This window comes from Panicum hallii, chromosome 7 (assembly GCF_002211085.1).
Source record: "Panicum hallii strain FIL2 chromosome 7, PHallii_v3.1, whole genome shotgun sequence".
Classification (NCBI taxonomy): Eukaryota; Viridiplantae; Streptophyta; class Magnoliopsida; order Poales; family Poaceae; genus Panicum; species Panicum hallii.
Window position 1 is genome coordinate 14,550,331 of NC_038048.1, and position 16,919 is coordinate 14,567,249.

The following is a 16,919-nucleotide window of genomic DNA, read 5'->3' on the forward strand; positions in this document are numbered from 1 at the left end:
TACGATGGCAAACAAGACACACGGAAGTGGATTCATTACTACTCCACCACCATTGAAGTGTTAGGCGGCTCCAACACCACCAAGGTTGTTTACTTCCTGATGGCATTGGAGTCTGCACCACTCACCTAGCTCAAGAGTCTCAACGAAAACTCCATTGACTCCTAGGAGGATCTGAAGAAGGTTTTCATCGACAACTTCCAAGGCTCCATGCTCTGAGCATGTATTCATCATGATTTATCCCAGGTCGAGGAAGAGGAAAATGAGACCTTGAGGTCATACACCTGACATTTCTTCGAGATGCGCGCCACCATCGCTAAAATTACCGACGAGGATGTCATCCACTGGTTCTAGAATGGCCTCGCCACAAAGAACATCTACCGTGACTTCGGGCCCAACCACCCCAAGGCTGCCATGGAACTCCGCAATATGATGCAACGATGGGCCGACCAAGACGATGAGGAGAATGTGCGCTTTCCCAAGTGTAACAACGACAAGCACAACAGTGACCACAGCTCCGACAAAGGTGAGCTAAACTACTTGGGATCTTCTTGAAAGCACAAACTAGACAATGAAGTTGTGGTTGTTGAGCGCAACCCGCGCGGCAAGAAGTCGGGGAACCAGCAGGACCAATACGAAAAGATCTTGCACAAGCAATGCCCGATGCGCCCGAAGTCCAAGCACACGCTCTTCCGGTGCATCACCCTCTGCAAGTCCCTCAACACACCTCCCATCAATCAGGACGGCGAAGGAGGATGACCAGGGAGACAAGTCGGGGGCACAAGGTTTCCAAGACCCTAGAAACTTCATCAACGTCATCTTCGGTGGTGACAGCAGTTTCCCCACCAAGCGCGGGTAGAAGCTTACTCTGCATGAGATCCTATCTGTTGAACCAGCCATACAGCAGCCTCTGAGATACAGCGAGGTCTTGATCTCTTTCTCCCGAGAGGATCGGTGGACCAGCTTCTCCAAGCCAGGAAAGTTCCCGCTCGTTCTGGACCCTGCAGTGGCGCGCTCACAGCTCCCCTATGTACTCATCGATGGCGGGAGTGACCTCAACCTACTTTTTGCGAGTACATTGAAGAAGATGGGGCTGAACATATCCGAGATGCTCACCCCCAGAAGGCTCCGTTCTACGGCATCGTCCCAAGGAACGCGGCTACAGCGATTGGCTCGGTGACCCTAGCAGTTACCTTTGGGACCAAATAAAACTACCGTACGGAGTACATCAAGTTTGAGGTGGTAGACTTTGAGTCATCGTACCACGCCATCCTCGGCAGGCCCGCTTTAGCCAAATTCATGGCCGTACCCCCACTATGTCTACTTGCTCCTCAAGTTGCCAGGCAAGACAAGGGTGCTTACCTTTCGCGGTGATTCAAAAAAGTCATACGACCATGACCAAGAGGCAATTGAGTACTCCTTGACAATCGTGTGCTAGAACCTTCAGGTGAAGTCTTCACGGCTGCGCAGCCGCTCTCTCAATCGAACATGGAGATTCCAACCATACATCAGAAAAAGGAAACTAAGCTAGTCCACAGTGAAACCCAACACTAGTGATGTCGGCCTAAAGACCATCCAACTACAGGAGGGCAACCCATCCAAGACGGCTCTAATCGGTGCAGGGGTGGATGACAAATAGGAAAGCATGCTTATCGACTTCCTTAGGGCTAACCGAGACATATTCGCATGGAAACCAGTGGATATACCAGGGGTGCTCAAGTAGTTGATTGAGCATTGCCTAAAAGTCAATCCAAAAGCCACCCCAAAGAAGCAACGACTATGTCGGTTCACTCCAAACAAGAGGGAGGCTATCAAGAAGGACATGGCAAAACTACTCGCAGTAGGTTTCATTAAACAAGTTTACCACCGAGAGTGGCTAGCTAACCCTGTAATCATTTTGAAAAAGAATAATAATGAATGGAGGGTGTGTATGGATTATACTGATCTCAATAGGCACTGCCTGAAAGATCCCTTCGCACTTCCATGCATTGACCAAGTCATTGAATCAATGGGTCGCTGCGTGCTGCTCTCATTCCTTGATTGCCCTCAAGGAAGAAGACCAGATCAAGACGGCATGGGTTTGGGGCATATGCCTACATGACTATGTCCTTCGGATTAAAGAACATAGGAGCCACATACCAGCGAGCCATCCAACTATGCCTCGCTGACCAGCTTCACCGCAATGTTGAAGCCTACATGGATGACATGGTCATCAAGACCAGAACCCACGACGAGTTCATCTCTAACCTCGAGGAAACCTTCAACAGCTTGCACAGATTCCGATGGAAGCTCAACCCGACTAAGTGCGTCTTCGGCATACTGCAAGGGAAACTACTCGGTTTCATCATCACTCACCGAGGAATTGAAGCCAACCCGAAAAAGATCACCGCCATCACCGACATGAGGGCTCCACAGACGATCAAGGATGTCCAGAAGCTCACAGGGTGCATGGCGGCCCTCAATAGATTCATCCCACAGCTTGGGGAACGAGGACTACCTTTCAAACTCTTGAAGTGGCAAGACAAGTTCCAGTGGACAGAGGAGGCGGAACAAGCACTAGAAGACCTCAAGCATCACCTTCAGTTAACCCCCATCCTCACGGCTCCATTACCAGATGAGAACCTGCTACTCTACATTGCCGTGACTATTCATGTCATCAGCACGACCATCGTGGTGGAGCGCTACGAGGAAGGCCATGCCTTTGGTGTGCAGCAGCCAGTGTATTTCGTTAGTGAAGTCCTTTATGAATCTAAGGTTCATTACCCATCATTTCATAAACTTCTCTATGCTATACTTATCACATCCAGGAAGCTTCGCCCCAACTTTGACGAGTACAAGATCTCAGTTGTCACCGATTTCCCACTGGCGGATATACTCTACAATCGGGATGCCACTGGACGTATCTCCAAGTGGGTAGTGGAACTAGGAGCTCTCAGCATCAACTTCAAGCCTTGCACAACCATCAAGTCGCAAGCACTAGTTGATTTCATGGCAGAATGGCGAGAAAATCAAGTTGCAGCTCCAGCTAGCATGCCAGAGCATTGTGCTCGAAAGTGGTGGCACAGGAGTCCTCTTCATCTCACCACAGGCGAACATCTCAAATACGTATTTCAGATACTATTTGAGGTCTCCAACAATGAAGCCGAGTATAAGGCGTTATTGCACGGGCTATGTCTAGCAATCTCCCTTGGCATCAAATGATTGCTTGTCTATGGCGACTCCTTGCTGGTAGTCCAACAAGTCAACAAGGAGTGGGATATCAACAAAGAAACCATGGACGAGTATGTCATAGAAATCCGCAAGATGGAGAATAAATTCTCGGGTTCGGAAATTCTCCAAGTGGCCCAAAACCACAATGTGGGGATTGATATGCTCTCCAAGCTAGGCTCCGTTGGAGCAAATGTCCAACTAGGTGTTTTTGTTCACGAGCTACACCACCCGTCCATCAAAAAAGAAGATCCAATGATCATCGACCAAGCTCCTCAAGAAGCTAGTCGAGAGGTCATGATGATCGAATTTGACTAGCTTTCATCTACTTCATCAAAGAGCAGAAACTACCCCCAAGCGTTGATGAGAAGAGCGCCGAGGCTGCACATGCCATTAGGTGGAGCAAAGGGTACATTCTGATCAGCGATAAACTCTACAAGCATGGATCAGCAACAGGCGTCCTTACGAATTGTGTCCAAACTGAGGAGGGTAAAGCAATACTCCAGGAAATTCATGGAGGAACCTGCGGTAACCGCGCAGCGTCTAGGACACTAGTCGGAAAGGCATCCAGATCAGATTTTTACTAGCTGACGGCTTTGGCAGACACCAAAGAACTCGTCCACTAGTGAACCAACTCTTAGTTCTTTGGTAAGCAAGCCCATGTCCCGGCACACAACCTCATCACCATACCACCTTCCTGGCCATTCGCATGCTTGGTTCTTGACATGATTGGGCCTCTAACAACAGCGCTAGGAGGTTTCACTCATATGTTGGTAGCTATCGACAAGTTTACAAAGTGGATCGAGTACAAGCCGATTACATAGCTCTCTACAGACCGAGTAGTCAGGTTTATCTGCGGTGTCTTACATTAGTTTGGCTTCCCCAGCACTATCATCATGGATCTAGGATCCAATTTCCACTCGCATGAGTTCTGGGAATTCTGCGAGAGAAGTGCCATTGAGGTCAAGTATATTTCGGTGGCTCACCCGTGGGCTAATGACCAGGTTGTGCATGCTAACGGCTTGGTCCTTGATGGATTAAAGAAAAGACTCTACGACAAGGACAATAAAAAGGGAGGCAAGTGGATACATGAGTTACCACTAGTCATCTAGGGCTACGCACTGAACCAAGTAAAGCCACAGGGCAGTCACCTTTCTTTCTTATCTATGGGTCAGAAGCTATCCTTCCAGTAGAATTCATGTGGGAGTCTCCAAGACTGGAGATGTATGAAAAAGGCGAAGTAGACGAGGCAAGACAACTTGAACTTGACTCCACAGAAGAGGTCAGATGCAACGCCTTGATCTAGTCAGCCCGCTACATGCAAAGCATTCGGTGTTATCATGACCGTAACATCCAAAAAAGATGTTTTAATATTGGCGATTTAGTCCTCCATCCCATCCAAGATGAGACTGGGTTACATAAGCCTCGTGATGGGAGGGGCCCTTCATCGTCTCAAGAGTTACAAGGCCTACACTAATACCTGACTACATGGTTCACCAGAACCAATAGCACAAGTCACTACGATAAAGTCGAGGAGGCTCCCGCGACTACTTCAAGGTATCGCACGACACGAGCAAAACCAACGATTACCTCCAGAAGTGTTGCCTTCCTGGTAGCTGTAGATGGGCATCTTGAGCATTGAATCTAAGTCCTACAATTACCAGTACTACTCAAGCAGTCAGCATTTGAGTACACCAAATAGGAAATATAAACATATGTACATTCCCCATAGCTGGATGGATTGTTTAGTGGTTTGTCCATTGTTCTTACTCCTGCCCTAAGCTATCAACTAACTGATGAGCCACTGGCTTCACTTCTTACAAACTCTGAGAATTTTTCCTCAAAGCAGTCAGCAGACATACCGTCGACCAATGGACTCAGGTTGGCCTTGGGCCAATAGGACTTTATGAGTCCTAGGATGTGCGCCACATATGTCTTGGTTTTGGAGATATAGCTGGTGATCTTTTGAGGGGCTTCGCAAAGTCACTCCAATAGCATCTCGTCACTAACCACCCCTTCTTCTGGAGGATCCACCATATCGATGACTACCAGTGCAGCACTCCTGAGCTCTTCAAGTTCCTTTTCTCTTGTTTCTTTTTCCTCTGCCATGTTCTTGATCTGCTGCAGGCACTCTACAAGTTGCACATTAGCATCTTCAAGTTGTTTCACTAGAAGCACCACGTCATTTGTGCAACGGTACAACAGATCTTCTTCATATCTTATTATATTATTGAGTTCTACGGGAAAGCGGCAAGAAGAAGCACCCATGCGAGTTCAGAAAAAACACATGGATACACCAAAACAAGGCAAAGTAGTCGATATTTTGTTACCTTGGTGAGTTTTGGCCAGAGCTTTGTTCTTGTTTCACAGATTTTGTATCTCCTGCTTAAGGGTGTCCAATTCATTTCAAAGCGCGACATTTTTCATGGTTTGCTCACAAATATGGTGGTCTTGCTCCTGCAATTGGTGGGCTCCATCTTCTATTGCCCTGAGTTTGTCCGACTTGATTTTGGATCAATTAGCCAAGGTCTGTTCGATAGAAAAAAGCGGTCAGAAAACAAAATACCAATCGGCAAAGTCAGATATCATCAGTACAGGACACTTGCTGTGGAAAATTTATACAATTCCTAGTATTTTGAAACTCTGTCAAGGTCGCTAATGACATCGTTGGATCTTCAATAAGATAGTAGGATGGCTTACTACCACTTAGGAGGGGTCACCAGGACTCCACCTGAGGAAGAGCCCGCAACACCTTGATCTCCAGGGGCCTGCTGCTGTTGCGGGTTACCTGTCACCTTGTACTTTGTAAGCAGTTAGGTTACAGGCAGATTTCTACCTGCAGGAGGAGGCGGCCTGATGGGCTCACCTGCAAGCATCTCCAGGCATGCATCTCTAGCTCCTATTTCGATCCTGCTGGTTTCAACACCGATAGGGGTTGGTGTTGGTGTTTAACCTCCAAGCCCACCGAGGGATACTCCCGAGGTGGTAGATTGTAGGTAGAGTGTCACCGAGATCAGGAACTCGAAACTGCAAGCAACACAAAACTTTAGACAGGTTCAGGTTATAATATGTGTAATACCCTACATTCTGTGTGGTGGTTTGTATAGCCTTAGATGTGGATTGTTGGTTGATGCTTTTGAGGGGTCCCTGCTCGCACTTATATAGTCTTGGGGGACAGGGTTGCATGGAAATCCTAGCCCGATACTAGCTTAGGAGTCCTACCCGAGTATTACTCGAGTAGTTTCCTTCCATTCCGACTAGTCCTACTACTGTACAAGTAGTTACAATTGGTGTATGGTGCGGGCCATGTCCCATCCCTTATCCTAGAATATGTATGCCATGAGCGTAGTCCCGTGGCCCCGGGTCTAAGAATCCCCCGAGCTCTTCATAGTCAAGTACTGCAGGCTTCTGAGTACTTCCGAAGGCGTCTTCGAGTTCTCCCGATCTTCCCGAGTACTTCCTTGGCTACTTTGAGGCTTTAAGGTGCTCATGCCCCAAGTAGTTTTCAAGTCTTCTTTTATATGGGGTGCGATGAAACTCGTACTCCATGTGAAGTAGCTTCCGAGCCTTAGGTTGAATCGAGGAAATGAAAGTAGAAGAAGTTATCGAAACTCGAAACCGCAAGGGAGTCTAAAAGGATAAAGATGGCATGAGACAATGCTGTAGATGAAGGGAAAATGAGCAGCAACGCTGCAATGAGGAGAGAGGAGCAGTGAAGGGCATGGGAAAGAGCCATCTTATGTTCATGTACGCTGCAAACTTGAGACATCTCTGAGGTCGCATATATTCCCATGTAGTGGGTGCTGGCATGCAAACTGTGCCTTGCATATGTTGCCTGTACTGGCTGATGTACCTTTAATCAGTAAGTCCTACCGAGAGGGGTTCGAATCCCCTTAGTGGACAAAAAGCAGAGTGAGAAGGAAGGGTTCCCCGATAAGGAAGGTTGACCCGATACCCATAACCTACAGAGAGCGAGTTCAGTATCCGCCTACAAAGAAGCAACTAAAATCCTGACTGACAAGGTTTGGGGCTATTACTCAACTCATCAAGTATGTCATCCAAACAAGGAATGGGATAGCGATATCGAATGGTATTGTTATTGACAGCTCGACAATCAACACACATGCGCCAAGTGCCATCTTTCTTGGAACCAAAAGAATAGGTATAGAACAAGGACTAAGGCTCTCATGAATGTACCCACGGTCCAGAAGGTCTTGGACTTGTCGCTGAATTTCCTTAGTCTCATCGGGGTTGGTCCTGTAGGTGGCACGGTTTGGCAAGCTCGCCTCTGGTATCAAATCAATCTTGTGCTCAATGCCTCACACATATGGTAATCCGGGGGGTAGCTCCGATAGAAAGACATCCATATACTCCTGCAAAAGGTTAGCAACAGCAGGTGGCAAAGCAATGGACGCGACCTCAATGGAATATAAAGCATGTTTGCACACTAAAGCATAGCAAGGTCCAGTAGAGGCAGATAACTCATCAAGATTAGATTTAGTTGCAAATAAAATAGGATTGTTTAACTTAATAGGTTGCTGATTTTCAAAATTGAAAATACCCTTTTGTTTAGCATTATTCTTTTTCTCATTCTCAAATTGCACAATTTCAGTGGGAGTCATTGGCAGCAACACAATTTTCTTGCCCTTATGCATGAGAGTATACTTATTAGATCTACCATAGTGAATAGCATCAGTATCAAACTCCCAAGGACATCCCAACAAAAGAGAGCAAGCATCCATAGGCATCACATTAAAATCAGCAAAGTCATGGTAAGACCCAATTAAAAAATGTATCCTTGCTATTTTTGTTACCTTTACCTTACCGTTGTTGTAAACCATTCAATGTGATAAGGATGTGGATGCTCCCACGTGGTCAAGCCAAGCTTCTTGACCACCTCAACATTCACCAAATTGTTGCAGCTACCTCCATCAATGATTGTATGTACACGGCAGTCCTTGACGACAAGAAACATGTTGAAAAGGTTGTGACATTGGCGTTTGTCATCCTCTCCCACTGTGGCGCTTAGAGCTCGGTGCACAATTAAGGTCCTGTAGTTGTTCATCGCAGATGTACCAAGAACCTCCTCAACACCATCATCGAAACCTGAAATGTTAGCTGCAATAATATTTTCATCTTCAATATCAAAAGCACTAACATACCCACAGTCAGCAGTAGCAATGATTGCCCGTTTGCTAGGGCAATCTCGCTGCATATGGCCAAATCTCTAGCAGCGGTGGCACTTGATGTCGGATGTGCGACTAGTGGAAGTGTTGGGCACCATAGCCTTTGCTGCAACACCAGGAGGCGTCTGGGACTTGCTGCTGTCTTGTCCTTTTGATGTTGAAGGTGCGGTGCTGCGTACAACACCAGTGGAGAAAGGTGTGGCTACACGTACACTCAAGGAGAGTGCGCCTTTGGCTGGCGCCGGAAGCTACCGTGGCATGAAGGTGTTGTTCCGCCGCTGCTGTTGGTGACCCTGCAGTTCTTTTCTGCCAACATAGCAAGTTGAAACAAATGCTGTATAGAATGATATTCCTTATAATCAAGTATGTCCTGGATCTCATGCCGCAAGCCCCATAAAACCTAACAATCTGGTCTTTCTGATCCTCAACTACCCCACAACGAAGCATACCTTTCTGCAACTCTTGGTAGTACTCTTGGACAGACATTGTCAAACCTAGGACTACGGGACTATGTACATAATGTAGTTCATACAGGAATAGGGGATAGGACATGTCCTATACCTTATCTTTGTTATACTCTACTCGCATGCGAAGTAGGACTAGCTGGTGCAGAAGGAACTACTCGAGTTGTACTTGAGTACGGTTCCTAGGCTAGTGTTGGACTAGGATTCATGTAACCCTGTTCTCCCAGATATATAAGGGCGGGCAGGGACCCCCTCAAAACATAACATCAACACCCAAGGCAATACAAACTACCAAACAGGATGTAGGGTATTACGCACATCACGGTCCGAACCTGTCTAAACCTTGTGTTGCTTGCACCTTCGAGTTCCTGATCTCGGAGTCACCCTACCTAAAACTTACCACCTCGGGTATACCCCTTGGTGGGCAGGCGGTAAAACACTAACAGTTGGCACACCAGGTAGGGGTGCGCATCGAAGATCCACCAGCGAACTCGATGGCATCGTTCAAGTTCACCAATGTTGTGCCCCCTCAGGGCACGACATTAGTTTTTGGCTCGTGGGTTTGCATCGCAGATGGTGCGGGAAATTTTTGTCGATTCATCATCGACATGAAGCTGAAAACTCTTGCAGCGAGTTTCCATAGCGACCTCGACGAGTTCGTCGACAATCTCGATGACTTGCTGGCCCATGGTTCCGCAAGGAAGACCGTGGAGGAGTCTGTTGTCAATGCGACTCCACCCAGCGCTGCAACAACCTCCCTCGAATCGGACCCACTCCAATCTGAGGACTTGCGTAACCAATCACGACTCGGTCTACGCAATTCGGCCACTGAACATCAGGAGGCCAACAACTCTGAGTCCCTCTCTACATTGGAAAAGGATTTGGACTACTTACTCTAAATCGGAAAGCCCGAAGCCACCGCACGTCGGGGGGCTGCAGGTTGTCTTGGTGACAACGGTCTGATGATCACCTCCACTCCAGAGGGCCGTTTCATGCATTGGAAGGGCATGAAACTCTCTGATCTACTCGAGGATGAAGACCGACTTGTGGCACACCTTGAGCCCTTACCTTTTCAGGAGGGCAGGCCATTAGCCACCATGGTAGAGGAGTCGACCGAGCTAGTCGAAGCGAGCTCTGATGAGCTCATATCACGCTAGGTGCTGATGGCGGAGGAGGGCGAGGATGATGGCATCGCACTCAACAACGCACTTGACATGATATCCGAAGATGAGGCCACAACCAACACCGACGATGAAAATGACGCTGATCGTGAGGCACGAAGGGCCAGGAACAGAGCCCACGCAATACGGTGAAGGAGGGTCAATGAGCGCATGTGATCTATGCATTGTGAGCTAGACGCCGAATTCACCGCTGTGAGCGAGCGGGGCTTCAGAACTCCTGTGGCCAACATTGCCAGGGTAACCGCTATACTCGAGCGAAGTAACGATCCAAAACTGCAGCAAGCACTTCACTACACGCAGAGGGCATGGATTCAGCTCGATCAACAAAACCCGGCGTCCATCGTCAGAGAAGAACACGTGGGCGAAAGCCGCAGCCAGGCTCACAGTCGAACGGCAAGCGGCTATCCTCGATCTCAGCGCAGCAATAACAACGACAACGCTCGTGGGAGTCAAGCCACTGGCGAGAGGCAGTAGCCACCTCCAGGAGGCAACCCGCAACAGGCCAATCATCAGAATCCTCCAGAAGACCTGCGCCAGCGAATTAATGAAGGACGCGATGTGCGATCCATAATTGATTCCAGGCACAGAGTGCATAAAGTAGCCGAGACAGTGGGTACCGACTGCAGCGATCGTTTTCCAGCGTTTACCCCACGGTTCAGCAGTTACAAGTACCCTGAGGGCTTCAAGCCGATTGGGATCACCAAGTATGATGGCAAGCAAGCTCCTTAGGAATGGCTACATTGTTACTCCACCGCCATTGAAGTCGCAGGAGGCTCCAACATCACCAAGGCCATCTACTTCCCGATGGCTTTGGACCCTGCGCCGCTCACGTGGTTGGAGAGCCTCAGCAACAACTCGATCGACTCCTAGGAGCGGCTCAAGAAAGTCTTCATTGATAACTTTCAGGGGGCGATCACCCGTGCAGGTACTCATCACGATCTTGCTCAATGTAAACAGGAACGTAACAAGCTTCTATAGTCCTATACATGCCGTTTCTTTGACATGCGCGCCACCATTACGAATATCTTGGAGGAAGACATCATCGACTGCTTCTTCAACGGCATCACCGACCCAGGCATCTACAGAGACTTTGGGCGGAACAGACCGAAAACTATTGTAGGGCTTCATGACATGATGCATGACTGGTCTAAGTAGGAGGAAAAGATGTAGGAGCGGTTCCCGAGGCGCAATGATAGCAACCTGAGGCACCCAAATGACAACCGTACCGACAAGAGCCAGCGGGACTATTCGGGTCCATCCCGAAAGCGCAAGCCAGATAACCTCGTCGCGGCTGTGGATCGTCCTTCGCGAGGCAGGAAGACAATGACGCAGGAGGAGTTAAAAAATGTGACATTCAGGTAATTACAAATATAGACTTTAGTGTGAAAAGTGTATGCTTGCTATGGTGTATGTGTGTAGTATAAAGGAATAGGGGTATAATTGTAATTCTGTAAAATATAGTCCCTTTAATGATAATTGGGTAAGAATGGGAGATAGCATCAAAACCTAGGAGAAAAGTGACACTAGGTGTCAAATTTATATCACCATAGGAAAGAAAGTGCAAAAGATAGGTTAAATCCTAAGAAAAATAGGTCTTTATGTGAAAGCAGGGACCTAGATGTGATTAATGTAAAAATATGGGTCCTTTTATGCAAATGATTGAAGTATAAGAGTAACTTTCAAAGTTTACTTAAGGGCTAAAATGTAAGAATACAAGTCATCATGACATCCCATGAAAATATACAAATGTGTCCAAAATTACATGAAATCTACCCCAGTAAGGACAAAAGTAATTCAAATACAACCTTTGTTCAAAATTAAACATGTAAAGCTATAAGCTTTGGGTTTTTGAACTTGAGCCCTAAAACAATATTGTAGAGTTTGAAAAACTCTCCAACTTTCATTTTGGGAATTTTCTCATTAAACCTCTAGGTAAGTGGGAAATCTTGCTTTACCGAGAAGTCCCTGGAATTTTTAAAATTTCCAAATAGGCCCCCCGGATCCGTCCCCTCTCTTCTTCTTCCTTGGGCACGTGCTGCTCTGCTCTGTTTCCTCCTACCACCGGCGCAGTGCTTCGCCCCTGGCCGCCGCTCTGCTGCCGCCACTGCTCCACCTTATGCTGGGATGACCCCCACGCGTCGTCCTCTCCCTACCCCGGCCCTGTTCCCCTCCCCTGCTGCCCTCCTCCACCCGCGCCATGACTTCCCGAACCACCGCCGGCCGCCACGCACCTCGCCACCGTTGGCAGCTCCTGCTTGCACCCGTAGCACCGCTTCTGGTCTTAAAACATGCCCAACAACTACTCCATGATCTTGTTTACTCGTGGCCGCACTTCTTTTCCACCGTATTTCCTCTTCCCCGAGCTCACTCCCTCCCCGGACCTCCGCCGCCACCACTGCCCACCGTCGTCAGCCGCCCCCATCGCCTCCGAGCCTCGATCCTATGTTACCAGAGCACCACCATGACCCACTGATGCTCTCCTGCCCGTTCAATTTCATCCTCCCGCATCCGAGCCTCATCTTCCACAGCTCCGGCCAGCACAAGCTCCGCCGCCGCCTCCTGCTCACCGTGGACAGGCCGCCTCAGCCAACCCCGCACCACGACAACCCCTCAGCCAGTTCCCTTGTAACCCCGTGAAGCTCTGCGACCCCTCAATTGGTCCCCTAGTGCATCACACCAGCTCCCCGACGTGTGCCGGCGACCTCCACCCGCCGCCGCTTTCTGCTCGCCGTGGGACACCCCTCTTCGACCCTCCTCGACCCGAATTGCCTCTACCCCAAGCTTCTCCACACCGCCTTGAAGCTCCCCGACCACTTCCTCGCCACCCCCGACCACCGGAACACCGCCCCCGCCGTTCACCTCCACCGCCGGCTGCACTGCCCTTGTCGCGCCGCCGCTACAAGCCACCCCGACCCGATCCCTACCGCCCCCACGTGCGCGAGAACTCAGTGATGCTTACCCACCCCTCCACCCTCACCGCCGGTGACCGCCGTCGCCGGAACAGGACGGTCAAACCCCTGCCTCCCCCTCTGACCACGGCTAAGGACCAGGGGTTGGAAGACTCAAAAGCCTAGGGGGCTGTCTGCAAAGCGTGTGACTCAGAGGAATAGTGCCATTAAGGACCTCTTTGTTATTTCTGCTGTCAACTTTAAAATTCCATATCAATTCAAGAAAAAATCATAAAATAGCAAACTAAAATTTGTTGTATTCCTTATTTTAAGATCTACAACTTTCCTTATAGATTGACTTTCAGTTTCTGAGTGATTTGTGCTGTAATTTAAATGCTAAATTAAATTAGTTGTAGGCTAAGAAAATACATAGTAAATAGCAGAAAAATAGTAAAAATGTGAAACCAATTGAGTTAATCTTGTTTTGACATGTAGTACTTAGGAAAAATACTTAACCTACTGTTTATATAATACTTTTATAATGTATAGGTTTAAACTTGAATAAAGCTTAATTGATCTAATGCATTTAATATGTGTAGTTTTAAATGCTCAAAAATCATGAGATTATTTTGAAATGCTGGATTTGAGTAGTGTAACCTGTACACAAAAAGCGAGGATAGAGTCTTGCATGTGTATATGGATCTAAATAATATTTAATAAGTTAGCTTTATTATTAATTATCCTTGTAGCATAATTCCTATAGGAATAAAATCTTGATAAGTTGACAGTAACTTGAACATAACATAATTAATAGCAATTTCAATTCAATGCCATAGTAATTTATTTGGACATGTTGCCTAGTGACGCTAACTAAGTTAATATACACCTGATAAATGACTGCCCAGTAGAGAAGTAAATAATATGTGTAATAAGTGAATTATATTTTTGTTGGATTGAAACTTTATCGTGAAATAAAATGAAAGTATATGCACCCCTTAAATTATAACTTTGCATATCATGTAGACTTGACTACTCTCGCCGACGGAGACTACGAACTAATCCCGGAACAAGGAGTGGAATAAGCTGAAGACCCCGGGAACGCCGTCGGAGATCTAACTGAAGCTCCGAACCAAAGTTCGGAAAACTTTGACACTCCTGCCCCCAACCCCACTCAAGACCCCTACTTTATTTACATTGCAATCTATATTATTTATACCTATCCATACATTACGTTCTTAGGAATTGTATGAGAAACCCGAGTTACATTTTCCAAGGAACCAGTGTATTGGATACTAGCACTTGAGTTCGAATAGCCGCTCTGCTAATAGGACCGGTAGAAGTCGGGTGATTTCCTGTCACTCGCGCGATATAGGAGTTGCAATGTTTACATTCCTGTAATCACTATAAGGATGACGGATGGGATTTATGTGAAGTATCATGGTTGAGATGATACCCCATATGTGTTGGTGAATTTGATAATGTCGCACTGTGTGGTAGCGGTGGTTAAGTGTTTGAAAGTACTAGCCACATGCCGTGAAATATGATAAGCGGTAAGCCTAGTAACCAATCGGCCCGAGGAGTGGACATACCTCCCACCACTCGTATTTGGTTTTTCCTGTTACTTGATTCGACGTGTGGGAATACGTGTTGCAGGGCAACCAGGAGTACGGTCGTGTAGTCGCTCTACAGCTGTACGTCCTACACATTGGATGTGCGTATGGTCTCGCAGTCGCTTGCGGTGGATCTGGTCCACGAGTCGGAATGAAAGGCAAATGGTTGCTTCGGAACAATCATTGGAGGTTCCAAGCGTGTGAGTTAGGTTTATCCTTGCAAGGCTGAAATTCGATTCAGGAATCGTCCGTTTCTCACGGAAATTGAGACTGCTTGATCCCTTTGCCACATAGAGTAACAAGAGCAACTTTATGGTTATCAAAGATGATGTTTGGCTAAAGATTCTACCATGCTTGAATAGTTATAGGTGCTTATCTAGAATGATTATTCACATAGAACGTGGAAGCTAAAATTTGAAATTAAGGATCTACTCTTTGTTGCTTTTCAGCTGAAAATTTTACCCACAACCATTAAAGCCATCATAAGTCTACTTACATGGCTAAGTATACCATGAACGGGTATGCCTTGCTGAGTATTAGAATACTTAGTCTTGGCTTGTGACTTTTGTTCAGGTAATTCCCTTGACGACTCTGCTCTGCTTATACCGTGGCCTTACCCTCAGCCCGATGGTTGGTCCGTGGAGTGGACCCGTCCCCGGCCAACACAGATCCTACGTAGTGATATCATGTTAGGGCTAGCATGATATCCGTACCAGCGACATGTACAGTGCCCGTGTTTTAAACTCCGCTGCCATGACTTGAAAACTTAAAACTATTTTGTAATAATTTCCATTAGTTGGGAACTGATGTTACTTTTAAACACCCATGTAATATACCTACCTGTGGTGTAAAATGTGATGGCAATTGTATCTCTGGACTCGCCTTCGTGCGAGGTACATTGTTTGATCCTGCATTCGGTGGTTTATCAGGACGTTACCCGACAGGCCAAGAGATTATACCGTTTAAAGTACGATGGAGCCCTCAAGAGTGGACTTGTGTACTTGAGCCGGTGTAATTCTGGTTGGTTCTGCCACAGCTAGTATCAGAGCTAACAAGTGTACACTGGAGATATGAAATGGCTTAAAAATACTTTTAGTATAAAATTTGACTAACCAAGTATTTTGCAAAACTACGTTGGGTTCGTTAAGGCTTGTGCTTAGTACGTAAAGCCCTAGGGTGACATTTAAGGGAATTAAAGGTGGCTATAGTATATATATAACTCTAACTCCCAGCATTACTTTTCTATCCAAAACTTAAATTTATGCATAACCCAACTTTACATTTTGTAATGACATCTTCGATGATGAGGTAAGAAGGTAAGGATCCTCAGCTAACTGGGAAGTTAGCCTTCCCATCGGTGATGCGAACCGAACGCTGTTTCTCAAGCAGTGGCTTACGTGAGATGCTGCCAATATATCAACTTAGATTGGTTATATTGGGAGTAGATGGTTTGGCGCAGGGTATGGCGATCGCTGTTCATACCCCCGCATTTTGCAGTACCCCCGTGAATACGTTGTTTCGATAACGTATGTTAACGTTGTCTGTACGGCAGTAATGATACAGATGCTATTTCTATAGTGAACAGTAATGATTGGGGCCACTTTCATGACATGCTGGCGTGAAAGGTTCATTGGATATATATAATGGTTTTCTGCAGGTACACTAACTAAGATTACGAAATCAGAACGGATAGGACTTATTGACTAGTTATTAGTAAGAGACGTATGTATTATACCACTGAAACTAATCACGTAAGTCCGGAGATATTCGGCAATTGTTTTGGTTGTGAGGTCGAATAGTACATGCATGCATAATACATTAACCAGCAAAATGAGTGTTTAAATTTGTTGTTTTTCTAAGGATAGGTAACATGATGTTCATTCTTAGTATGGGTCCAATAAAATCTTTAGTTGAGTACCTTAAGTATCCATCTGATTTCCAGCCTTTGCTGTTATCAGAATCGATTATCTCATTCTATTTACCTTGTGAGTTCTTAGCAGGGTAAATATATCTTACCATTTGCATTCTTGTCGCAGATGGCTGCTCCTTTGAACGTCTCTTGGGATCATGCAGGGCATCTTCACACTAATGCCTTGCATTGGGAAGGTTTTCCTCATCTTCTATGGGAATCATTAAGTTTGTTCCATTACACTGAGCCTCCCCAATACAACGGAGTGGAGTATCGAGAAGAAGGTGTTCCTCGATGCCGAGTCAAGATGATAATCCCTCAACATCCTTTCCATTCCCAGTGGCACCCCATAGAAGTTGATGTGGTGGGGTATCGTCTGGTTGATACCATCGAGATTGCTGCTTTGGAGGCTATCAATATCTTTTGCAATCAGCATCCAATGGAGGTTGCCGGGTATCCCATTGGTCTGTTCCCTGC